This window comes from Dinoponera quadriceps, unplaced genomic scaffold (genome assembly GCF_001313825.1).
Source record: "Dinoponera quadriceps isolate SergipeBrazil2010 unplaced genomic scaffold, ASM131382v1 scaffold321, whole genome shotgun sequence".
In the NCBI taxonomy this organism is placed as follows: domain Eukaryota; kingdom Metazoa; phylum Arthropoda; class Insecta; order Hymenoptera; family Formicidae; genus Dinoponera; species Dinoponera quadriceps.
This window is the reverse complement of record NW_014554418.1, coordinates 413,375-422,905: the sequence shown is the minus strand read 5'-3', so window position 1 is coordinate 422,905 and position 9,531 is coordinate 413,375. Positions and strand designations below refer to the sequence as shown.

General features: G+C 40.6%; 1 protein-coding gene across 1 annotated transcript in view; it reads right to left on the bottom strand.

Moving 5' to 3' along the window:
- Positions 1-8,335, bottom strand: part of LOC106748414 (myrosinase 1-like) — a 76,853-nt gene extending 68,518 nt beyond the window's left edge. The window contains exon 1 of the mRNA XM_014626899.1: positions 8,163-8,335. The gene's annotated coding sequence lies outside the window, so the exon portion shown is untranslated. The remainder of the gene's footprint in view (positions 1-8,162) is intronic.
- Positions 8,336-9,531: the final 1,196 nt, after the last annotated feature.

The window sequence follows — 9,531 nt, the reverse complement described above, 5'->3', positions numbered from 1 at the left end:
CCCCCCCCCCGGCGGCGTCCATTATTCGCGAATTTGCGTTCTCAGCCGCGAGCGAAAATTCCGACACGACGAACTTTGTATCTATGGTAAAACAAATCTCACGGCTCTTAAGCGAATCCGATTGCGATAGGCTCTCCGGTTCCGGGATAAACCTCGACGAGGAACTGAACAAAATGGGAATCCCCGTACACGGGCTGCGAAGAGAGTCTTTCGAAAATGCTAAGGGAAATTGCGTCGTCCGGGAGGCGGCGATATCCGCCGGCTGCCTCTTCGAATTCATTTGTCGGTTAAAAGCGCGCGAGAAATCCTCGCCGAGCACGCCTTTAGATTGGAAAGCCATTCGACGCCGGCACGATAATTCGACTTTTCCGTTAGCCTCGTGTTCGCTGGTGTACCTTCCGATTCGACGCGCTTCGCCGTGAAGTGGAAAAGGCATTCACATACGGGCGCTCGTCCGCGCCTGTGTTGTGTGTGCAACGCCTGGGTGCAACCATATTAGAGGAATAGTATCCCAGGTATTGCCGTGAGGAAAATGGGGAGAAAGAGACCGATACCGACGATGAAATCTCACGCGGAGGTAATGCACGTACGCTTCTTTTTATCGGGAAACATTAGCAATCGCGATCCCGCCGTTCAAATAAGCGACTCTCAAGTGGCGCGGATGCGGCTTTACGGCGCGACGAGCCGGTCAATCTAAGATACGGGGAGTCGCCTCGACTTCGCCGAGGTAGAAACCGTGGGGAAGGAGCGCGTAAACGAGCACGGGAAATACGACGAAATGGATTAAGAAGAGACGCACGAAGTCATGAAGACGAGAGATTACATTGATAGGAATAAAGAGAGAAAGAGAGAGAGGCACGAGCGAGGGAAAAGTGGAAGACCAGGGCGGACGAAGAAACGGGGGCGGAAAGAGTGCGGTATACATCTTCGTCAGGAATAAAGCACGAAAGTCGCTAACGCATCGATTACGACGACCACTCGGGGAAAGTAGAACTATTTTACGACGGATTTATATCAGCGAGCGTGAACCCGTAACAGCCATTCATTTTGTTCGCGATTTCAGCGTTTGGAAAAATCACCCTCCGCTCGGGGTGTTTAATCATCGAACATATCCCGGCTCTTACCCCGTCGGCCTTATTAGAGTATACTCCTGCGCTCTATAAAACAGAGCCTATCCGGAAATATAGGGTGCGGTGAATAAACTGTTACCCTTCTTAAATCTGCCGTTACTTCCGTAATATTCGTAAAAGCGCATTAAAGCTCTGCGGTTGTGGTTGCTCGACATAATCTCTATAAGTAATTAAGAGCGTTATTCCGTGACATAAAAATAAATACGTGTTCTTCTGACAACGGAAGTCAAACATAATAGTGTTATAGCACTGCACTTTGCTGGAAAATCAAAAGCGGCTATTGTAAATGAATTGCGACAATCAAAAGTAAATTAAATGCTTATGTATCACCCCACATGGGAGAAATATGCTAGAAAATATATTTTAATAAATATATATGTTATATGAGTATAAATATATCTTTTTTGTATTTTATTTATATAAAGGATTGCCGCAATAGTTCTGCTATTCAGTCACTTAAATCACCTTTTGCCATTTTTTCTTGACAAGTCGCTAAAAAATTCACTATCATCCAAATGGATCACTATAGTCACGTTTTCCCTGAGTTGTCGTTAAATTTGTAAAATATAGATGTTTTATATATATTTTTGCCTTCTTATCTACCGATTGTTCCGAAAGCGTACATACTTGTATTGTTCATGTCCTTAGTTTTTCCTTGTTATAAACTTTCAAATCATATTATGAAAAAAATCGCTATATGTTAAATTATTCAAAAATAAACTTGGAAAAGCAAGAATAATAAATATTATTTTTGTTCAAGTGGTCTTAGTTATTTTCAGAATTTGACAAAAAATGTCATTTTTGGTAATTATTTTGATGTCTAAGAGGTTACTTTTTGTTCTGCTAAAAATCAGTCACTATTTAATTTTTTCGTACTGGTGAATGAATGGCAACTCTGCAATAAATATATATTAATTATAAATGAAACATTCTCAGCATATATTATACGTATATACACATATATTTAGAACGTATGAAATATGTATACGTACATATATTTAAAATATATAAAATATATATTTCAAATAGATTTTAATTATATATTTCTGCTTATATATTGTACAAATATATAGGTTTATATTTTCTGTAGACTAAAGTTAATATAGCAAAAATATAATTAAATTTATACAGAAAGTCTACAAAATTTGTATCATCGAATACATGTAACTGATAAGTTAATTACATTTCTCATACATATCAAGTATATTCTTATATATATATATATATTAATTATATATATATATATATATTAATTATATGCTTCATATAGAAGAAATATATTTGTATATATTACATATAAGAAGTTTATATTTGTAGTATAATTCTACATGCAATTTTTCCGTGTGGAACGATAAATTGTTATGAGATAACTGGTAGCATTACTAAACATTATAGTGGACGAAAAAATTGCGATCTTGTCTGCTATTCTGCGAAAGACAAAGCCTCGCTTCCCACGAAATTCGCGACGCATGGGGCATACGAGAATTAGCAAACGAGCATCAAATATTGGATCGAAGTCTCCGGCATAGTGTACCGGTACTGAAAAATGAATTTCGACTAAAGCTTTACAAAATTATCAAGAATTCAACGGTAAGCAGAAAATATTACTTTATATAAGCAGGCTAAAAATATTCCTAAAATCGTTTTCTCCGATGAGAAAAATGTCACTATTAAGCAGTTTGTAAACAAGCAAAATGATAGTATATGGTTGACAGGGAGGTCCTACGAAAATTTAGATATTCATTTGGCTATGAGAAGACAGGCCCCGGCTTAAGTAATGGTGCGGGCGATAATGAAAGCGTCTGAACACTTTCTGTTAATTATTTTGGACCAACGTGTAAAAATTAATGCTGATTGATTCCGGGAAGAGGTGTTGAAGCCGTGGACTTAACATCTCAGTACAAAAACATTTACCTTTCATACTCAGCGCTTTCCCACAAAGCACGTGTTAATCAATAATGGTTACGAAACAATATTTCGCACTTCATTTCGTTCACATAATGGTCACTTTCTTCACTTGATTTTAACTCTATAGATTTTCTCGTATGGAGTATTTTAGAGGCTAAAGTTTGTCGCAAGAAACATGCGAGTTTGAATGCTCTTAAAGTAAGTCTCCTCCAAAAATGGGATGCTATTCCTCAAAGCCAAGTTCGTACAGCGTGCGATATGTTTATGGCAAGAATCGACCTTATCATACATACAAAAAAAGAGGATATATAAAAAAATTAATGCCAGATTGTTAAATTGCAACTAATTGTCAGCGTTTTTACAAATCTTCAGGTAAAAGTTTCTATTTACAAAAAAGTCGTAACAATCGTACTTTGAATTAATAACATTTCATTCGCCGTGTTCTGTAAGTACTTTAATAATTTTTTAATGAACGTTGTGTCCGAGAGTTTGCTGTTTTCGCTAATAACTGTGGAAGCGACGCGGGGGATTTCTTTTTATCGCATCCGTCTTCGTGCTCGGGAAGCTGCTTATAACACGCTTAACGGCAATGAATTTTTCTCTTTTAAACCCACAGGCGCTTTCACGCCGTGCCGAGTGCTTAAAAGCTGCGCATTACTCCCCGGTGGCTTGAAAATTTTTACATAGCGATTACCTCAAACCGCCGGCTACGTGATGAAGTGTAAGCGGCCTTCAAACGAGCGCTTGTAACAAGTGCTTCGAATAGCCGATCGTTTCACGTCTCCTTCTCTCTCTCTCTCTCTCTCTCTCTCTCTCTCTCTCTTCAATGATCAAGCACTTCGTACAAATTATTGCGCATGTTTATATGTTACGATAATATAAACAGAATGGCGTATTCAAACAAGCGTGGTTCTCGCGGTTGTATCGCCATTGCGATATTTATCGTTTCGCCGGATTCCTGGCAATTCGTGGCAATTCTTCTTTTAAATGTGTGCAAAAGTTTCTCAAAGCATGAAAAAGTTTCGTTGCGATAACAACGATGATTACCTCTTCTTCTTTCTGTTTTCAATAAACGCTAAATAAATGCGAAACGCAGCGATCCGTAGAGACGGTAGTTGGGATATCGTCAGCGACGCAACGACGAACGCACGCCGGCGTCGTTATGGCCGCGTAACGGTTGTCGAAGTGGCGTCAATACCGCTGCCTTATACACACGTCCGTATATTTGTATACGCCGATCACATTTCCAGCCATGGTGTACGCAACGAGCTGGTGTTTTAACGGGGGTTTGCCGAGCGCTGACCGCCGAGTGAAATAGTCGTCGCACATGAGGTAGCAGCTCGTTGGTTCGGCCTGATGGAATTGGTGAGTCGACAGATAGCTGCGGTGGCGACGCCGTACATCGATGTACCGTGGGGAACGATCCGTTCAATTGGCAATTGATTGCCTTCGTTTGCTATTTACACCGGTATGATTACCGCCTATAGCGAACCCCGCGGAAAGTGAAGCGGAACAACTATGACGAAACCGGTAAAATTAAACCGCCGTGCGACGATTACGAGCGATTAAAACGTCGAGGGAGGGTCGCGCAAGTTTTCACACTCGACGAGAAGGCGACTCCAAGCCTCGTCCGGACGTTTCGCGATATCCCTAACTACGAAAACGTAATGCGTATCGTCCAGATTATCTTTTTCTTTTTTTCGATATATTAATTGAGAATTATAGTTGATTTAGATGCTAAACATATTTCATAGTAATAGCAACATGCGTGTAAGGTGATTATCACTGGTATTATAATAACATTTACTAGAAAATGATTCTCCTAATGATTTCTGTGGTTAAAGAGTACGTTTGGCGCTGAAACTAATTGTAATTTTTTATCATTGTAATTAACGACGATAGTATCGCTAGAAGGTAATAGAGAATTCCGCTTCTCGACGGCGGGAGGAAGATTCGATCACGACGGATGTTTATTCAATGTAGCATCGATCCGAATAAAATTTCACAGCGCACGGCTGCGATTCCGAGATAAATTTGGTCAAGATTGTGAGGGGTGCATCGACGGCGGTGTCATAAAGTATGAACGTTTCCTATACGCTCCCCAACGCAGCAGGATTCGCGCGCTTCTGAACGGCGAGCATCCGCTTTGCTCGCCCGAGCGGAAATTGGCAACATCTGTGGCGCACACTCGTTACTTCCACGGTCGGATCCACGGTAGTTCGGCTTCAGCGGCGACTTTGCAGCGGGGCGACTCTAATTGAACCTACGAAAACTGTGTCGCTCTATTGTTTCGGTTTTATCGGGTGCTCTACGCCCAAATATACACGTTAACGGCGCAAGTTCCTCCGAACGATCTAAGATAATATCGCGTTTCTCACAAAATATATCAATTAGCACTCTCAAAATTGTTCCCCGACTTTCCTCTACCGTTCGATCGCAAAACCTGTGGTCGAATAGTCACCAGAGAGCTGTTGACGAACTATTAAGTTCTTGCAAAAGTTCGTATGACATTAAAGTCATTTTGATTTATTAATAACAATGAGACGATATGTAATATTTGAATTAAAGTATCGGCTGTTGCTATCAATAATCTTTTGCCATCTTTCAATAGGCAATAATTTAATTCCGCGCCGATAAAATGATTCATCTTTTGAGGTGACCTATTCACCAACCTATTTTTCCATTCGGAACTGTGTATAAGATAGACCGTTTTGTATCGATCTAAGTAGATGAAAATCAGGACGATGTCTGGAGAGTACGCTGGATACGGCAGGACTCTCCAATATAACTCGAACAACGTTTCTTTAGTCGCAACAATAATATGCTGGTTGTCGTGAAGTAATGGCTTTGCGTCGATTGGCGAATATGTGAGGGTATTTTTCCTTCATGGCTTAGTTTAAGCGCTATAATTTTTGACCGTAGCGATCATCTGTGATTGTCTGTCCCAGTGGTAACAGCTCACAACACTCCTTCTTAGTCCCACTAGACACACAAGAGAACTTTATGGCCATGAATATTGCGCTTTGTTGTGAATGTTGATGGTTAGCTGAGATCAGCTTGTGACTTCCTGCGTTTAAAATGGTCAAAGTACATTCACATTTTATCACTTGTAACTATTTGCCACCATTTATCAAAATACTCTTGTTTTGTGTCCGGCAAGCAATGAGAAACAGACAGTAAGCCAGTTTGCAGAGAGTTCATACAGAAGCCATCTTCCTTCCTTTTGGATCTTTTCCGTTGCTTTCAAATGGCGGGATACCGTTGATTCATCGACTTCAAGTTGTCTTGCAAGCTCTTTTAATGTATGAACCAAGTTTTCCGTTGAGCAATGTTTCCAATTCGTTATTCTCCGTCTCATTTGGGCGACCAGAACGTGAATTATCGTTAACATCGTTAACACCATTTATAAAGAATTGTCTACATTGGAAGTAAGCGGTAATAAGTAAGAAGTAGAGTATTGGCTGTTAGTAAGGCAGTAGAGAAATGGGAATGATCCATTTCGCTCACGCCCGGTGTTACGCTTTATTCCACTGGAAAAACTCTTATTCCCTACCCTGCGGTTTTACTACCTCCAATGTAAACGGTTCTTTAAGAATCGACTTAAATAGTAAGAGGGTTTTTCCAGTGGAATAAAGCGCAACACCGGGAATAAGTGAAATGGATCATTTAAATGTGGTCTACAATGGGCAGTAGGAATATGTTTATATGAAGAAAGAGCAAGAAATTAACTAATTATAATCGATTATTCTCTTTACATTTGAATATAATTGATCAATTTCTTATTCTTATTTCTTATGAACATACTCCTACGGCCCATTGTGCAGTCCCCGGCCATTATTAGACGCACTTTGATTTTTTAATAGAATATTGGTTAGGAAGAAAAGAAAAGCTACTAATTTTATATTTATTTCGATTAGAATAATTTCCGATATCAATCAGCGCTTTTACCTCTGCAACCTTCTGACGCGTCGCTTGTTTTACCCATAATTTTTGTAAACAATATTAATATTTTTAATACAAAATTTTTTTTTATGTCAGTCAAACAAGGAATTTAAAGTTTCGAGTCAGAAATAAATAAAAATAAAACTAAAGTTCAATTGACATATACTCAAAACACGTCCGTTCTCGTTATTACCAACAATGTAACTGACGCGGGTTCACACTTGTTCAAGATCATTGTAACAGCCGAGTGAAATAACGTCATAACAAAATTTCTTTTACAGAATAATGGTCCCTTAACATAATTCGATCGATAGATAAGCCGTATTATAAAGTTGGTCCTAGAGAATCAACGAATTGTAAAATAATTACGGCGCATCTAATAATATGGCCAGGAACTGTAAAGACTACGTTTCATACTATTTATTCCCTACTGCTTTAACATCAACCGATACTCTACTCCATACTTACCACTGCTTATTTCCAATATAGACACCTTTTTACTTATTACTGCTCACTTCGAATTTAGACGATCCTTAAACCTTTTGGCCTGTTCTACAATAGTAGTCGAAGTCGGATGTCGGAACACAGCTGATGGTCCGATGAGATGATTTATTTTTCGAAAGTGAGTTCTTCTCATTGGACCATCGGCTGCGTTCCTAAATCCGGCTCCGGTATACGGCATATTGTAGGACAGGCCTTTAAATCACGTCTCACATACAGTATCAGACACAATATTTTCTCCACAAGCCTCACAAACCAGGCTTTTAGTTGTTGCAGGAGTTTCATCCCGATTACAATGGTAAAGCATGCAGTGACGAAGATGAATTTTACCTGGTCCCACCTTCAATTGCGTTCAATGTAACGTTTTCTTCGGAACTATGAATTGTCAGCCGTCAATCTCTGGTTCAGTATGAACCAACGTTTAAAAATTCAAAAGCAACTTAAAGGAAAGGAAAGCACTTGACTTTACGAACTATTCTTGACTTTACGAACTCTTGCAGGCACGTAATAGTTTTCGACGCTATCGCCGCATTCTTTCTTCTATACGGCGAATGATTTTATTTTATCTGTCGAAACAAGCACGCGCACGCACACGCAAAAAATGTTATGCATGCGCGACACAATCAGGAGCCGCGTTTATCTGTCGCTGTACGTGTCGAAATAAAATCAAAAAAGGCTTACGATCATCAATCAAAACTTCGTTTTCGCAGCCGGCTGAAAATCCAGCGACGCCGATAGATATCGCGTGCACATCGCACGTTGTAACTGAAGTTATTGTACTCGCGTGCAGTATCCACCTAGTTGACGAACTGTCGGCGCTGAGCAAACGTCGCGCGTGAACGCAATCAACGTTAACTCCGTACGTAAGCCGCGCTAATGTAAGTCTAAGCGGACAACCCCCGCCTCTCTTCTCCCTCTCTCACTCTCTCTCTCTCTCTCTCTCCCCACCATTCGCAAATTCTCGAAAGGAATTACTTCCGACTACTGTGGTCGGTGCTTGCAAGCGCAGTTAGTTTAGACGGTGCATTAACGACCGCGACATTGATTGCATCCGTTCTTCGTATCTACTTGCGCCGTTGGCATTAATTCAATGACGACCGCAGCAAAATCGAGTACGCCGAGTTGTAGCACTGGTTGGAAACGTTCGAACCTACCGCGTCGTAAAATTTCGCAAAACACGTCCTTCCCTCCTGGGTATCCGCGAAAACACTAGGACGCTTATAAATTCCGATAATATTCTTCGACCGATCTCTCTATGTTTCTCTCTCTCTCTCTCTCTCTCTGTCTTTCGCAATGTGTGAATTTATTATCGTCGCCGATTCAGCACCGCGTCATCGAAAGATGACTCACCGGGTAACACTTAACATTTATTGGGCAATGCTTTCACAGTCGAGGTCGACGAGAATCGCGATTTAATATTTTCGAAGGCTAAAACTGATACGCGCGCATATCCGAGACTGATTTTCGACAACGGCACCGCGTATATCTCGTGTATATCTCCGCTTGAATGCAAGGCGCTTTATTCACGCGTAATATTTGGCAGCGCGGTGCATTCGCACGAAAAATATATCATTTAAAATAGTAAATATTTTATATTTGGTTGGGCCAAAAAAAAAATATATATATACAGCATGCAACGCGGGAGAGTTGATAAATGTGCAAATATTTCGCTTTTGCGCGAGGGTGTGCGCGCATCCACGGTATAGTTCCGTGTTAATGAAAATTCATCGTTAAATATCCGCTTTCATCCGCACGCATTATTTTTTGCCGGGCATTACCCGCTAAGTAATTAATCATTCCCCCCAATCCCCCTCCTCTCTCTCTCTCTCTCTCTCGCAGTTATACCAACTGATGCCTACAATGGAGTATACGTCTACAATGGAACTGTTGTATTAGCGTTAAATACCGCCAGCTGCAAATAATATTCGACAGTCAATACGTCCCGAGTATTTGCTTACGGTCATGTAAATCGCTACCGGGCGGAGCCCGGGCGCGTCTACGCGCGCGCGAGCGACCGTTTAAATGCCTACGCAGGTGACGTCAAGTAGAC